This window comes from Carassius carassius, chromosome 18, assembly GCF_963082965.1.
Source record: "Carassius carassius chromosome 18, fCarCar2.1, whole genome shotgun sequence".
Lineage (NCBI taxonomy): Eukaryota > Metazoa > Chordata > Actinopteri > Cypriniformes > Cyprinidae > Carassius > Carassius carassius.
Window position 1 is genome coordinate 4,333,503 of NC_081772.1, and position 15,926 is coordinate 4,349,428.

Consider the following 15,926-nt stretch of genomic DNA (forward strand, 5'->3'; position numbering starts at 1 on the left):
TATCTTTTTTTGTCAATATGCAATTATCCTCCCTGTTGCACTTCCTCTAAATGGGAAATGCTGAAAATAGCAAATGGGAAGCATTGTCTCCTAATTGCAGCTAACAGTAGTCACTTGCCATATTGATCACACATTAGATGCGGTTGTGTGGAGTGGATTAAGGGTTGTCTATTCCATTCTTAAAGCCTCAACAAAAGCCTCCAATTAATGTCGCTGCACACAAGGGTTTTTCTGGAATGATTAAGGACCACTCTTTATCGTGGTGGTGGTCGCATTATGGGTTAAAGTGCTCTTTTTGAAACCAAGAATGTCTCAAACTGAGGTTTTTAGGATGTCCTTGTTCAGCCTCTTGTGCTATACTGTTATGTTTTCCCACACACTCTGTCTGAAACCAAAATAGCATTCAAGCATATATAACCACACTTTGAAGACAACATTAATAACTCCAGGAACCTGCTTAGATTCTGTAACAGTGTAAAAATAGTGTCTGATTTTCATTTTTTTTTTTTTACCAGACAGAGAATCTTTACATGCTTTTATGGTCAGCCTGCATAGTTGAGATGAAAATACAGATGCACATATATACTTTGATCCAAAAAGATGTTTCTTTTCAAGTTGCTACTGAATGTTACGAAACTTTGCCATGCATTAAAAGGAGAAAAAATGTCAAGATACTGGAGTGCAAATGGTTGCTTTAATGGAAAAGTTTCTTTCAGAGTCTTTTCAAGCTACTGAAAACTCACGATGTTTCTACGTATGACAGGAGGTGACGTCATTCTGGGAGGCTTGCCAATTTATGCATTTATTTTCTATTTTAATATATTTTAAAAGGTAATTTATTCCTGTGATGCAAAGCTGAATTTTCAGAATCATTCTTCCAGTCTTCAGTGTCACATGATCCTTCCGAAATCATTCTAATATACTGATTTACTGCTCAAGAAACATTAGATTATCAATGATGAAAACAGTGAAAAATAACAACATATATCTGAAAAATAAATGTTTTGGAAAATTTTAACTGTTCTCCACTGTCACTATAGCCTGTAAGCTTAGAAAATGTAAAGTAATAATAATAATATAACAGCACAGTAAAAAATGTAAATTATATATTACATATAAAATTATATATATATTAAATGGCAGGATTGTAATAAAGATTAATACACAAGAAATCTTCAAATATAATATTTTTAGGATGTTGTGGGCTCCTAGGGTGAAATTGGGTTTTAGTTGCCACTTAACAAAACCACAAGAGAGGCAGATGGAGAGTTAACCAAACAGAGGCTTTTATTCAGCCAAGAAATATTGAGGGTTCAAAAAGAAATCTAAATGGAAACTTAAGTTCTTCCCAGTCTGGGGTATCTTCGTTTTTGGTGTTCACTATGTCCGTTCCTCACAGGGCCACCTTAAAATGGGAAACAGAGCATAGAAAAGGCAGGTCAGTAAGCAGCATGTGACAAAATTCACCCGCTTTGCTCTTCAGCCAGTTGTCTTCGGTTACTCTTTCGCTTGTCTATACCATCCAGAGGCTTTAGCACCTTATCCTCGGGCCGCCCTCCCACACTGAAGCAGAGATCCTACCTTTATGATGACCTCAATTAGGTCATCATTGACTGCAGCTGTGGGTGGTTCCATGTCTGGAGGGTGAGCAGGTGGAAGTACTCATGATTGATGACTTTTAGCCGGGGGCCTGCTCCTTTGGTTTGGGGTTTCTCCTTCCCACATTGGCTTGCCACACATTCCCCCCCTCAGCTCCAGGCTATTACCAGGAGCGACCGACCAAAGGCACTCCTCCCTCCGTGACAGGGCATCCACATTTCCTTGCAACTTTCCACCTCGATGCTCTACTCTGAAGCAGAAGTCCTGTAGATCCAGAAACCAACGTGTGACACGAGCATTAGAGTCCTTTGCAGTAGACATCCATTTCAGAGGATTTTTTTGAGAGCCCACCTGATGGCCAAACATTCTTTCTCAACTGTGGAATAATTGCGTTCATGTTTGAGTAACTTACGGCTGATGAACGTAATAGGATGTTCCTCTACATTTCTTTGCTGTGAAAGGACTGCTCCCAAGCCCGTCTCTGAGGCATCAGTTTGGACAATGAAAGGTTGTTGGAAGTCTGGAGTTATCAACACTGGGTTCTCACCTAGGGCCTGCTCTACTTCTGTAGACCAGACGACATGGTGAGGTAGGTGGTTTTTGGTCAAGTCATGTAATGGAGCTGCCAGTGTTGCAAAGTTTGGGATAAACTGACGGTAATATCCAACCAGACCCAGGAATGTTTTTACCTGTTCCTTTGTTACCGGTTTTGGCCACTTGGAGATGGTGTCTGTCTTTCTTTTCTGCGGTCGAACATTACCACGTCCAATGGTGAACCCAAGATATTCTGCCTCTTCCAATCCTAATTTGCATTTGGTTCGGTTGGCTGAAAGGCCTGCCTCCCGGAGGGCGCTCAATACAGCCCGCAATCTGCTCAGGTGGAAAGACCAGTCAGCACTGTGAACCACAATGTCATCCAGGTAGGCGGCAGCATACTCCTGATGGGGTCCACTCCTGATGGGGCCCACCCGTTCAACAACTTCATACGGCCCATGCCACTTGGCGAGAAACTTGCATTCCTGTGTAGGGACCAACACCATTACCTTTTCTCCTGGTTGAAACTCTCTCAGCTAAGCCCCTCTGTTGTAGACTCGTGCCTGGGCCTCTTGTGCCTGTTTCATGTGCTCTCGAACAATTGGCCATACCCAAGTCATCCGTTGGTGCATCCGCCAGTACCCCTTAGTCAGGTCCCGGGTGGATACAAAGCGGGCTGGCCCCAGGCGCTCAATGAGCTCATCCACTCTGGGCATTGGATAAGCATCAAATTGTGAGATTTCATTCAATTTTATAAAATCATTACAAAATCTTACACTGCCGTCAGGCTTGGGGACTAAAACAATTGGGCTTGACCACTCACTGCTGGATTCTTCAATGATGTTCAGGGCCAGCATCTTCCTTACTTCCTCACAAATAGCTTCCCTCTGAGCTTCTGGGATGGGATAGGGCTTAAGTCTCACTTTCCTCCCAGGTTCTGTGACTATGTCATGGTAGACCACTGAGGTCCATCCTGGTAGTAGGGAGAATACATCTGAATATTGGCTGACCATCTCCCGAAGGTCTTGTTTCTGGGTTGGGCTCAGGTGTGCTCCCATTTCCACTTCCACAGGCTCCTGGGAGCAAACTTGGGATGACGGTGTGGACAGCAAACATGGCTCTGGCTCATACCATTTTTTTTTGTAAATTTATGTGATAAATCTGGTGGACCCGGCGCCGACCGAGCTGCCTAATCTTATAGTTCACCGGGCCCACCTGTTCAACAACTTCATACGGCCCATGCCAATTGGCGAGAAATTTGCATTCCTGTGTTGGGACCAACACCATTACCTTTTCTCCTGGTTGAAACTCTCTCAGCTGAGCCCCTCTGTTGTAGACTGGTGCCTGGGCCTCTTGTGCCTGTTTCATGTGCTCTCGAACAATTGGCCATACCTGAGTCATCCGTTGGTGCATCTGTTCCACATGTTCCACTACAGAGCGATGTGGCGACGGTTGATTCTCCCAGACCTCTTTGGCAATATCCATCATCCCTTTTGGCCTTCGCCCATAGAGGAGTTCAAATGGGGAAAATCCAGTGGAGCTCTGGGGCACTTCCCTTATGGAGAACAGCACATAAGGCAATAACTGATCCCAGTTTTTCCCATCCACCTCAATCACTTTTCTCAACATTTGCTTTAAGGTCTGATTAAACCTCTCTACCAACCCGTCTGTCTGAGGATGATAAACAGAGATACGAATCTGGCTCACCTTCAGGAGTTTACACATCTCTTTCATGACTTTGGACATGAAGCAGGTACCCTGGTCTGTTAGAATCTCTTCCACAAGGCCCACTCCGCTGAAAAGCATGAATGTCTCTCTGGCCACTGCTTTAGCAGTTGCTGCTCGTAGGGGTATGGCCTCTGGATATAGAGTAGCATAATCCAGGATTATCAAAATGTATCGATGGCCTCGGCTGGATTTGGGCAGTGGCCCCATGATGTCCATTGCTATTCTGTGGAAAGGAGTCTCAATAATGGGTAACGGAACCAATGGGTTGCGATAGTTTACATTGGGGCTGGTTTTCCGGCACGTTGCACACTGTCTGCAGTACTCTTCAACTGCTCTCATCACCCCTGGCCAGTAAAACCTCCTCAGGATGCATTCGTATGTCTTCTCCGTTCCCAGGTGGGCTCCCAAGACATGGGAGTGAGCTAAATACAACACTCTAGAGACATATGGTTAAGGTACCAAGAGCTGCTCAACAACCTCCCCATCAATCTTAATGACTCGGTACAATAAGTTATTTTTAACAGCAAAATGTGGATAAGTTAGTTCACTCACCCCCTCTAGTAACTGGTCATCCACAGCCTTGATGCTTTTCCAAGCATGTTCCAGGTTAGGGTCTTGCAGCTGAGTGGTGCCAAACTGCCCAGGCCTATCCCTTTTAAATGCCTCCACTTGGGGGAACTCAGAGAAGTCTTCACCATTTGAGGGAGTTTCTGCTTCATCTTCCAGAGGGATATTTACTACACCACTTTCTGGGGTCACTGACCCCCTCCCTGACTGCTGATCTGAAGGTGCTGCAAACACCCGGAAGGACTGAGGTTTTTCAGTACTTCGCTTAACACGGCTTTTAGGCCTTGGTCGGGTTTTTCTGGGTTCTAGAGGCCAATAATGCTCATACACTGGACAGTCCCTACCTAACAGAACTGGTACTGGCAGGCCGTCAACCACCCCAGCTTTGAGAGTACATGCTCCTCTGGGTGTTATCATCTCAACCTGTACAGTTGGGTAGCTCTTCTGATCTCCATTAATGCAGGACACCACTATGGAGGGGCCTTTTGGCCCCGGTGCATATTCATGCCGATCTAGGGTAACCACACTTCCTGAGTCCGAGGGCTTCGGTGTCTTGGTTAGCCACTCTTACAGGAATACGGGGGCTGTTGTCCCTTGGCTTGCCCAACAGGTCATCCCATAGTGACATGCTTTATTACCCGAGTCTGCAGAGGGCATGGATTCTTCCCTTCCTGGACAACCCCAGGATAGGTGACCTTCCTGTCCACAGGAGTAGCATCTTCGTGGGGTTTGGCTGCTGGTTGGTGGCCAGAGAGGTGGGTTTGGGTTCTGGGCTGGTGTTACTGACCTTGCCAACTGAGAGTCCCCCTGGTTTTTTGGTGGCCCTCCTCTGGTACTTGAACGGCCCATTCTCGATGGATCCTGACGATTCACTTTCATTACCTCGAATGTCACTTGATGGTTTTCTAATAGGGCTGTCAGAGTCTCTACATCAGCAGGACTGGTTTGTGCAGCATAGCGCTTGGCCTCAGCTGGCAGGGAGCGAATGCAACGGTCCAGCACAATCCTTTCCACCACTGAGGGGCCTTCCCCTGTAGTGAGCCAGGCTTTTGTCAGTCGGATCAGTGTGGCGATTTGAGGTCTAACTGGCTGGGTTGGATCAAAAGTCCATGCGTGAAAACGTTGGGCACGAGCGGGGAGGCTATGCCCATAGTGGGACAAGATGGCCCGCTTTAACTTCACATAATCAGCTGCATCTTTAACAGGTAGATCCTGACAGGCTCTTTGGGCTTCCCCTGTCAAAAAAGGTGCCAATAAGGAGAGCTAACCTCTATTAAGAGCTGACCTCTATGCCCGCATTCTGCACCATATGTGGGCTCCTAGGGTGAAATTGGGTTTTAGTTGCCACCAGTGTTGGGGAGTAACTAGTTACATGTAACGGCGTTACGTAATTTAATTACAAAATTATTGTAACTGTAATTAGTTACAGTTACTACGAAAAAATGAGTAATTAAATTACAGTTACTTATGAAATTTTTAACGATTACAAAGGGGATTACATTTGAATATTTACACACATCCACATACAGATTTAACTGATTTCTTTCCCAAATTGCACTGACTATTCTGAGACATACTGCCCTAATAATTTCCGGGATGCGGAAATACAGTCCGGGATGCGGAAATACAGTCTGGTTCGTAGAATCCAGTCATAAAAACGGAATGCCTAACGCGGACGGAACATGCCACATTTTGGATGACTAAATCAAAAGTAGGTCAGTACACTTGAATCAAAACATGACATGGACTAGTGTCTGTGAATATTAAGCCCCAAAAATGCAATATATGACTCCTGCACGTTCTGCGTGTCTGTGGAAATCAGGCACGGACTGGACACCGGGAGAACCGGGACAATTCCCGGTGGACTGGCAGCCGATTTTACCCCACTATTTAATATCATTATTGTATAATTGCCTGCCAAATGTACTAAAGCGATCATTTGCGAATCCGCCATTTGATAATTAAATCTCTAATAAGTCATGAATTGTTAGTCATGACTCGCGCGCTCTCCGCGCCTCCGCGCCTCCGCCAAACAGTTTGGATCAGACTCCGAGTAATCAATGCGAGAGAGAGAGAGAGAGAGAGAGAGAGAGAGAGAGAGAGAGAGAGAGAGAGAGAGAGAGAGAGAGAGAGAGAGAGAGAGAGAGAGAGAGAGATAATAGAGTGGATTGCTGGAGCATAGAAGCAGAACTACTGTTCAGGGTTTCAGGTCAGTTTCATCTGTAAAGATGCTTTTTTGTCTTTGTTTTTTTATTTAATTAATCAAGCAGCAGCACGTTGCTCATCAGTCATCACTCAAAATACTATATAAAGCACATCATTATTATCTGTTGTAATGTTATAGTAGGAATTTAGCTGAAAAAAAATTCAGATTTTTTTTATAGGTTTAGGGGGAGCTCCGACAGACAACACCACAACCCTTACGAAAATTAACATTTTAATATTTAACTATAAATCCAGAGAAAATGGTTACTATTGTTTAACTGTGGTTACCAAAAATGTAAAATTATTTTACAAATGTATTTATTTAAAAATAAATACAAATCCATTTGCAAAAAAACAAAAACAAAACAAGGTTATTTTACTTTTATATAGGCTAATAAAAGCATGGTAATTTTTTGTAAGGGAAAAACATGACTCGTGTACAGTATTAGGATTTTTCTATAAAGATATTGTAGTATTGTAGAGTATTGTATTGTAAAGTATAGTTTTCTTCAATCTTGAGTATTAAAGTAATGAGAGAGATGGATAACAGGGCAAAATAAAAAGACTGAAGAGAAAAATAGAAGTGAAGGTGCAGTTCAGGAGAGAACTTAAAATTATTTTGCATGTCCCCAAATTAAAGATTTAAACCTTTTTTTATGTCAGGTCCATACAAAAAAATAGTTTTTTCCATGAATTTGTTTGTATGAGTTTGAATTTTCCAGTCTGAATTTTTTTCCCAGTCCGCCCCTTCTGTAAATTAATGGCAAAGACATGGTTTCATTTACTACACATAGGCCTACTGAAGCTCGCAGTGTTTTCAACCTCTGCTGCCTCAATATAGGAGTACACGAGCACATAAACATAATTTCTAGAACTGCTCTGTGTCACTTCATGTGCATTTTACTTATTTTGAGAAAACTATCATCATATACAAAGAGACAGCAGTTTAAAAAAAACACCAATGTTTCAGGAGTTTATTACACAAAATATGTCACATGCTTATTAGATAACTGTATTTAAGTTCACGTATATGCTTTTATTTATTATTCTTTAATTTTCACAAATTTAGAAAAGTAATCAAAAAGTACTCAAAAGTAATTAGTTACATTACTTTAATAAAGTAATTGAAAAAGTTACACTACTATTATATTTTAAACAGGGTAACTTGTAATCTGTAACCTATTACATTTCCAAAGTAACCTTCCCAACACTGGTTGCCACTAAACAAAACCACAAGAGAGGCAGATGGAGAGTTAACCAAACAGAGGCTTTTATTCAGCCAAGAAATATTGAGGGTCCAAAAAGAAATCTAAATGGAAACTTAAGTTCTTCCCAGTCTGGGGTATCTTCGTTGTTGGTGTTCACTATGTCCGTTCCACACAGGGCCACCTTAAAATGGGAAACAGAGCATAGAAAAGGCAGGTCAGTAAGCAACATGTGACAAAATTCACCTGCTTTGCTCTTCAGCCAGTTGTCTTCGGTTACTCTTTCGCTTGTCTGGACCAGCGGTTCTCAATTGCAGTCCTCGCGCCCCACTGCTCTGCACATTTTGAACATTATAGAGCATTTGCAGATAGTCCTTTGAATGCAAGAGCAGTCTGTCTATTTGAAGAAGATCTATTTGAGGAGATATTGAGGAATTGCTCATATTGCTCAAGTCAACTGAAACCCATTTAAATGTAACAGATTTCTTATTTTTTAATGGAAATAGGATATTTAACAAGAAAAAATGTGAGCTGGGACTTGATGTAATATGTCAGGAATTGATTAGATCATAAAAAGTTTTTTTTTTCATGTTGATGTATAAGCATTGGTTTTGAAAGAAGTCTTTTATGCTCATCAAGGCTGAATTTATTTGACCAAAAATGCAATAAAAACAGTAACATTGTGACATATTGTTACAATTTAAAATAACTGTTTTCCATTTGAATATCTTTTAAAATGTTATTTATTCCTTTGATCAAAGTTGAATTTTCAGCATCATTACTCTAGTTTGATTTCTTTCAGAAATCATTCTAGTATGCTGATTGGATAATAATGAATAAAAGTATTGTTGTGGTTGTTGTTATTGTTATTATTATTTTAATAAAAAAATAATCAAGTTTTTTAATGGTAGTGTATGTAGTTATTTGCATGCTTATTTCTTATTTTTTATGCCTTATATAAATACATTAACAAAATTTACAATTAAAAAGTAAATTATCTAAGTAAAACAGTAAAGTAAAATTAAAACTAGTAAAAACTAAACTAGTAAAACCAAAATTTGATACCATATTTATTTCATATTAATATATAATCAAGTGAAATGTCAGTACATTATTCTGCTTTAATAGTGCCTTAAAATACACAATTTGTCTGTTTTGGGCACTTTTACCAATTTTGAATATGGCCATATTAAAACAGCAGGAGGAATGAAAGGAACTATTGACAGGAAAACTGTTGGTCATAGCAAAGCAGTGAATCTCAAATCATCAGTATCATTTTGTTTCTGATATTTCTTATTCATCACACTCTTCTGAACAGATACAGATAATACAAGAGATTTCACTGAAATATATGAACGCACCAATTGCCTTTTCATAGGCATTGACTAAATCAGGCTTAACAAAGCACCGAAACAGAGTCCTAATTGAATGTTTTTGGAAAAACAAGGAAAGGAAGCTCCACGCGTGACCAGCAGCAGTGACTGAGGCCTCCAAACTCGGAAAACACGTTCGAGTCCAATGCATCCCACCGAAGTGCAGTGTTGCGCTGTGGCCCTGGAGCTATTCCTCCTCAAACAGAGCTGCATATCCATAAACTGCAGGCATTCTGTAAACACAAGGCCTGTGCATACGTGACAGGGAGCGAATCAGAGAACCGTTGACCTTTGACACACTAGTTGTGGTTTCTTATTAATGAGAGTGAACCTTCAATTTTTAAACATTTGTGATGTATTATATATGTAGGATCCAATTGCCACTTCAGAGAAAAATCGGCAAATATCAGTGGCGGATCGTACCCTTGGATTTAGACAACACAACTGGAGGACGTGGGGGTTTAAACATGTCCTTGAGCGATGATTTCTTTGGTTTAATTGATAATGCATACACAACATTAACCAGGAACATACTACTGAAATTAACAGTGAAAAATGAGCCATTTTCATTTAGCTGAAACCTTTTAAGCTTAGAGTGTTATTGATTAGAGCTTGTAGGATTCGAACCAGCAACCACCTCACGTTACTGAATTTTCTGTGTACATCTACTAGGTGTCATTGAAAGATGTTTATTGCAGCCAGATTAATTAAAACACATGTTATGTGTTTATAATCCATAATTAATCACCACGCCACACCGGGCATTGCTGTGCCAGCATCAGTACCTGGCAAATGTGAGACAAGTTCACTCTCTTTAATTGCACATCACTCAAGTGAATTGGGAGTATGTTATTCTGCCTTACAATACAACATTTGTCTTTTTGGTCACTTTTACACTCATAATTGTAAACAGTGAATACTGAAAACACATTTGCTTTGTTTAGGACTGAATTGGACCACATTAAAACAGAGAAAGAAATGAAGGGAATTACTTTAAGGAAAAGGGTTGATTATTATGGCAAAACTGTGAATCCCAAATCATCAGTGTGATATAGTTTAAGCATTGATTTAAATATTTATCATATATTACACTTTTATCTTATACATGCAAACTACGTTCAAATGTTTGGGGTCTGTGAGATATTTTTCATGTCATTTTCTTATGCTTACCATTAAGACTGCATTCATTTGGTGGAGTAAAAACAGTACTGAGATAATAATATTAATAAGATAATAGTGATAATAACAATAATAATGAAAACATTACAACTTAAAATAAATGTAATTTTAATACTTTTAAATATAATAATTAATAATAATAATAATAATAATAATAATAATAATACATTTTAATAGTAATTAAATCCTGTGATGGAAAAGCTGAATTGTCACAAACTTCAGAAAGTTTTTTAATTGGCTGATTTAGTGCTAAAGAAACATTGTTGTTGTTATTATTGCTAGTTTTATTGTAGGGTTAGGTTTGAATAATTATTTTATTATTAATGTTAATATTTTTGTGGAATATGTGTGTGTGTGTGTGTGTGTGTGTGTGTTTTAGGATTCTTTGATGGATATAAATTTGAAAAGAACAGCATTTATTTAAAATAAAACTTTTGTAACATGATCAATACGTTTAATGTCACTTTTGATCAATGGAATGCATAACTGCAGAATATGAGTATTTATTTCTCATAAGCAACAAAATAAACAGAAGTGTTTGTAGCTATTTTGATGCTTATATTATGGATTATATTTTTAATTTACTGTGTAACTATTTAATTTACATTAAAAAAAAAATATTTTATAAAACCCACGTGAAATATTAGTCAATTTTTCAGTAGTTAACCCTGCATATTTGACAGAGTTTAGGTTTATTTTTTAATTTATAGCAAAAGCAGTTTAACATTTTTTAAGTATATATAACCTTTTGTTAGATTAGTTAATTTGCTGCGCTTCCACGTTTCGCCAGAAGGTGTCGCCGATTCTCACGCTAACGCGCTGCCGGAGCTCATGGCGCTGTAAGTGGGAGGCGCTTATGTGGAGTAAAGTATCAGCTGGGAGAGACCTGAGCAGCATTCACTCGCGTCTCTCTGTGCGGACAACATCTGTCAACTCCCCGGACCAACTCATTACAGCGCACAAAGAGAGAGAAACACACCTGCTACTGATGCGAGAGTCCACTGCACACTTTACAGCGCCATGCGATGAAACAACCGCCAGCGCGTGAGGAACAGCATCCACATCTGAGAAACAAGGACAGACGCCTGGCATCACTGGGCAACTCGATCTGGAGGTGAGGCTGGAGATGGTGATGGTGATGGTGATGATGTGGAAGATGGCAACTGTACATTATTATTGCATGGAGCGCAATTATGTCACGTGCGCGTTCTGGTGGCAGAAGGTGTTTTGGTGAAGGTGTTCGCGTGTGTCGTCCTCTTTTGCTGGATGTGGAAAAACTTCCTGCTGGGATTTAATAGCGAACGCTGGATTGGGTCACTTGGACCGCATGGAAGATGCTTTTGTCCTGGATACTTCAAATAGTCGAGTTGCCGTTTGGCCTGAGGCGCTGGAGATCCACCTGCGTGCAGAGTTTAGTTTCCACCCTTAAGTGAAACAAAACTCCTAACCTAAGTAGACTGCCTTTTAATGGCAATATATGTGAATTCAAATCTTAAATGCCCAAAAATGCTATCTAGGTAGACAACTTGGAGACGTGTTGGTTTACTTCTATATATATATATATATATATATATATATATATATATATATATATATATATATATATATATATATATATATATATATATATAAGCTTTAAAACCAATTACAAATATTTTTTGTTTAATTACTTAATTACTCTCACAAGCATTATTGCATTTTACTAATGAATATGAATGCAATTTACTAATGAAAAATTAATGTTTTTTTTGCTCTCTATAAGACTAACCGAAGCAACTTGATATATATAATTATTTCAAATTAAATATTTATTACATATTAAAATATATTAAATAATAGTTTTAATATTTATTTGTAAGTTTTTAATATTTAACAGTAGCTTTAATGGTTTTAGTTTAAATATTATTGAAGCTACATTATTTATGTATACATTTAAACATATCACATATTAAAAATATAACATAAAATATATAAAAAATATGTTATTTAATTTATATTTAAATATCATATGTATATAGAATAAAATATTGACTGATATATATTTTCCATTTCAGTCTATATCACGTTTTAAATTTCTATTTATATTTAAATATAAATGTAAATAAAATAGTGAATATACTTTTTTTAAACTGATTTAAAAAATGGACTGATATGGTTTAAGCTGAAATTGACTAAGATATGAACTGAAATGTCCATATCAGTTATTATATTTATATTTAATTATAATGTATACAGAATAAAATATTGACTGATATATATATATATATATATGTGTGTGTGTGTGTTTCTTAAATTGATCAATTTATATATTTTTATTTATATATTTATATTTAAATATATATATTTTTAAAAGAATTTATAAAATGACTGATGTAAACATAATTTCTATTTTGCATGCCAGTCCAGGGACCCCCTTCAGTACATTTTTTGTTGTTGTTGCTGCAGACCTTTGAAAACCCTTGTATAAGAGGTCAAACTAAACTCTGCAGGAAAGTAGATCTCCAGGAGCCCGGATTAATTTTTTCCATGCATGTCTTTATTGATTGGTTCAATATCATAAGGGAGTCTGATACAGTAGGAAGCTTTTGTTGAACCCGTAGGCTATTATGCATAGAGAAACAGTGGTTTTTTTTGTTTGTTTTTTTGCAGTAAGTACACACATACAATCTGAATTTATCCCTACCAGACAATGTTATGGGACTATTACAGATAGCTAAATCGATTGCAAGTGCAAATGATACAGCAGTGCATTTGTAAGTGTGTTCAATGTTATCTCAGAGGTCAGCTGTCTCTCAATATAAACATATTTCACAAGTCACTACACGCATAACACTCGACTTGTTTCCCCCGTGTCGTCGTGATAGTCCGTGTCATGCTATGCATGTGTTCTCTTGCACACACAGAAGTGTGGAATAACAGTGCTGTCATGTTCGCAGACGCAGACATTGATAACATTGGCAAATGTATCAGGTTGCAGCTTGGCACATGCGCGGGATTAAAGGCTTACAGTTTGGATGCTCTTAGCAGTCGCACACGTCACATCAGTGTTTTGACACTTCCAGTAGTATGCATGATTGCAGAAATATTGCTGAATACTCTTAAGGTTGGACTATGTTTAGTTATATTTTAGTGCACATTTGCACTGTGCCTGGAAGTGTTGTGGTGCCGGTCATATTGTTCCGTCCTTCTCTTTTCAAAATCAATATGTTTTGTACAAAAGGAAGAACAAAGAATGAGAGGTTTTGCCTTGGCAGCGCTAATATGTTTTCAGGATAGAAGAATATTTGAGCAGGGATAGATTTCAGCAGCTTTCTTAAGACTGAGATGAGAATTTCTTTTCGAAAGCGAGGCGGTTTTATTATTTTCAGGATACGGATACCTTCTAGGTATATTGTTATGAGTGGAGAGGATCACTATGGGAAGGCTTGTACAGGTGAGGTCACAGTTATAAAGCTCATTGGATTTAATTTCAGATTGAGTGCATGAATGCCAGAGTTCTTGAGAGCCGAGGACATCACTAGACACTTTTTACCTCTGTGCCTCAGTCAAATATTTCTGATAAATCCCAATGTCTCGATGAAGATATGACTAATTGAGAATCAATTTCTCAGATTATATTTTAGCAGGCAAGTCGTGTGTTTTCTGTCAGCTCTGATTTTGTAAGTTGTTTTTAGTCTTAGATCTTAGTCAAATGTTTTTTTTATTTTATTATTATTTTTTTATCAAACTTAGTCAGCCTCTCCTCTTTTAGTTGACTTTTAGTCTAGTTTCAGTCAGTTATAACTTTTTAGTCATGCTGCATACATATTATCATAATTATTTTGCTCAAAATTATAATTCAATTACTGATCATGATTGTTTTAATTTGAGAAATGTCATCAGCATCAGCATTATTGCACTTCCACCTATAATCATACACATGGTTTACTTAACCTCATCCAGTTTCCCCATTTATTATATTATCATAATTGCAAGTGCAGTATTACATTATAAAAACTGGTAAAACTCAAAAGCTTTTCTGAAAAGCTAAAGACGTTTCTAATATCAATTCCATTTTCCTATAATTGTACAAAATGGTTTCCAGATGTATTATATCATAGATAGTAGCACAGTATGAAAACTGGTAAAACTCAAAAGCTTCTTGCAAAAGCTAAAACAGTGGCATTCCTAATATTATTTTTTAATATTAATTCCATTTTATTCAATAGTCATAAACATGGTTTATATTACATGTACCTAATCTGGTTTCTCAATATTTTATATTATCATAATGTACATTATGAAAACCAGTAAAACTCAAAAGCTTACACTGATGTCCTTCTATCCTTTCTATCCTTTGTCAACAACAGCGTGTGAGCGACTCTGTACTTCAGCTATTATAATAAGACGATTTATATCCATTTATATTCAAAAGAGTGTTATAAAAAGAGAAACGCCCCCATCTTTTAGCATGGCTGTCTATTGTAATGCATTATCTTTTCTAACCTCAGACGAACCGCCTGGAAAACGTAGGTTAATCTTTATATAAAACAATCCGGGCAGCAGTTCTGTGTCATGCATGTTTAGAATCTAAAAATAAGAATGTCGAGGTGTTATTTTAGACATCTGGAATATCTTTTATTGATATGGCATTTGACTTGTTTATGCAAAACATACTGTGAAGCTGAGTTTGAGAGCAGTGTTTGATTTCGTTCTGTGTCTATTTATGGTTGTGAACTGTTTAAAAGTAATGAAAGCAGATCCTAATTTAGAAGATGGAGGTTGCGTCAGTTTCTCGGCTGCAGTATTGTGGGTAACGTCTGTCATGTATGTCATCCGTCACATTATTTTCATCTTGTGCCGCCAAGGCAGAATCTTTATTAATTAGTTGGGCTTGAGGTTTTGTTTGTGATTTGATAAATTACCTGTCTGCACTGAATGTTTTGCCGGGTGTTTTGCTAATGCATTGCCCGCTAAACCAAGTGACAAAGTGTTAGTCAAATAAATGAGTAGATGTAAATATTGTTGAATTTGGTGGCCTGTTACACTGCTGCAGATGGAAAAGCAGGAGCAAGTTGTTTTTGTCGGTTGCCTAATCAGCGAGTTTCCATCCGTTATATTAAACCTTATTAAGTCAGTGACATGCGAGGTCATGTAAACACCTTAAATGGTTTTTCTGCTACCAGGGAAAGGTCAGAAATGGTTTAATGCTCTGCATAACATGTTACTGTTTGACTAACAAGTTAAATAAATTTAGACACATGAATGACACTCTTTTTTTTTTTTGAGCTACCACATTTTTTTGCCCTTTAAAGTTGCATTTAAAATAATTAAAAAAGTTCTGAGGTGACATGTGCTCACTTAGGTTTGATTTTGCATGATGCTTAAAGGGATATTTCACCCAAAAATCTAAATTATGTAATTAATAACTCACCCTCATGTCGTTCCAAACCCGTGAGACCTCCGTTCATTTTCAGAACACAGTTTAAGATATTTTAGATTTAGTCCGAGAGCTCTCAGTCCCTCCATTGAAGCTGTGTGTACGGTATACTGTCCA

At 38.1% G+C, this 15,926-nt stretch overlaps 1 protein-coding gene across 3 annotated transcripts in view; it reads left to right on the forward strand.

Moving 5' to 3' along the window:
• The first annotated feature begins 11,264 nt into the window (after window positions 1–11,264).
• Window positions 11,265–15,926, forward strand: part of LOC132092162 (kelch-like protein 29) — a 240,087-nt gene continuing 235,425 nt past the window's right edge. For 2 of the 3 annotated variants that reach the window (XM_059498263.1, XM_059498264.1), the window contains exon 1: window positions 11,265–11,504. The gene's annotated coding sequence lies outside the window, so the exon portion shown is untranslated. The remainder of the gene's footprint in view (window positions 11,505–15,926) is intronic. The other variant, XM_059498266.1, reaches the window with a different exon arrangement.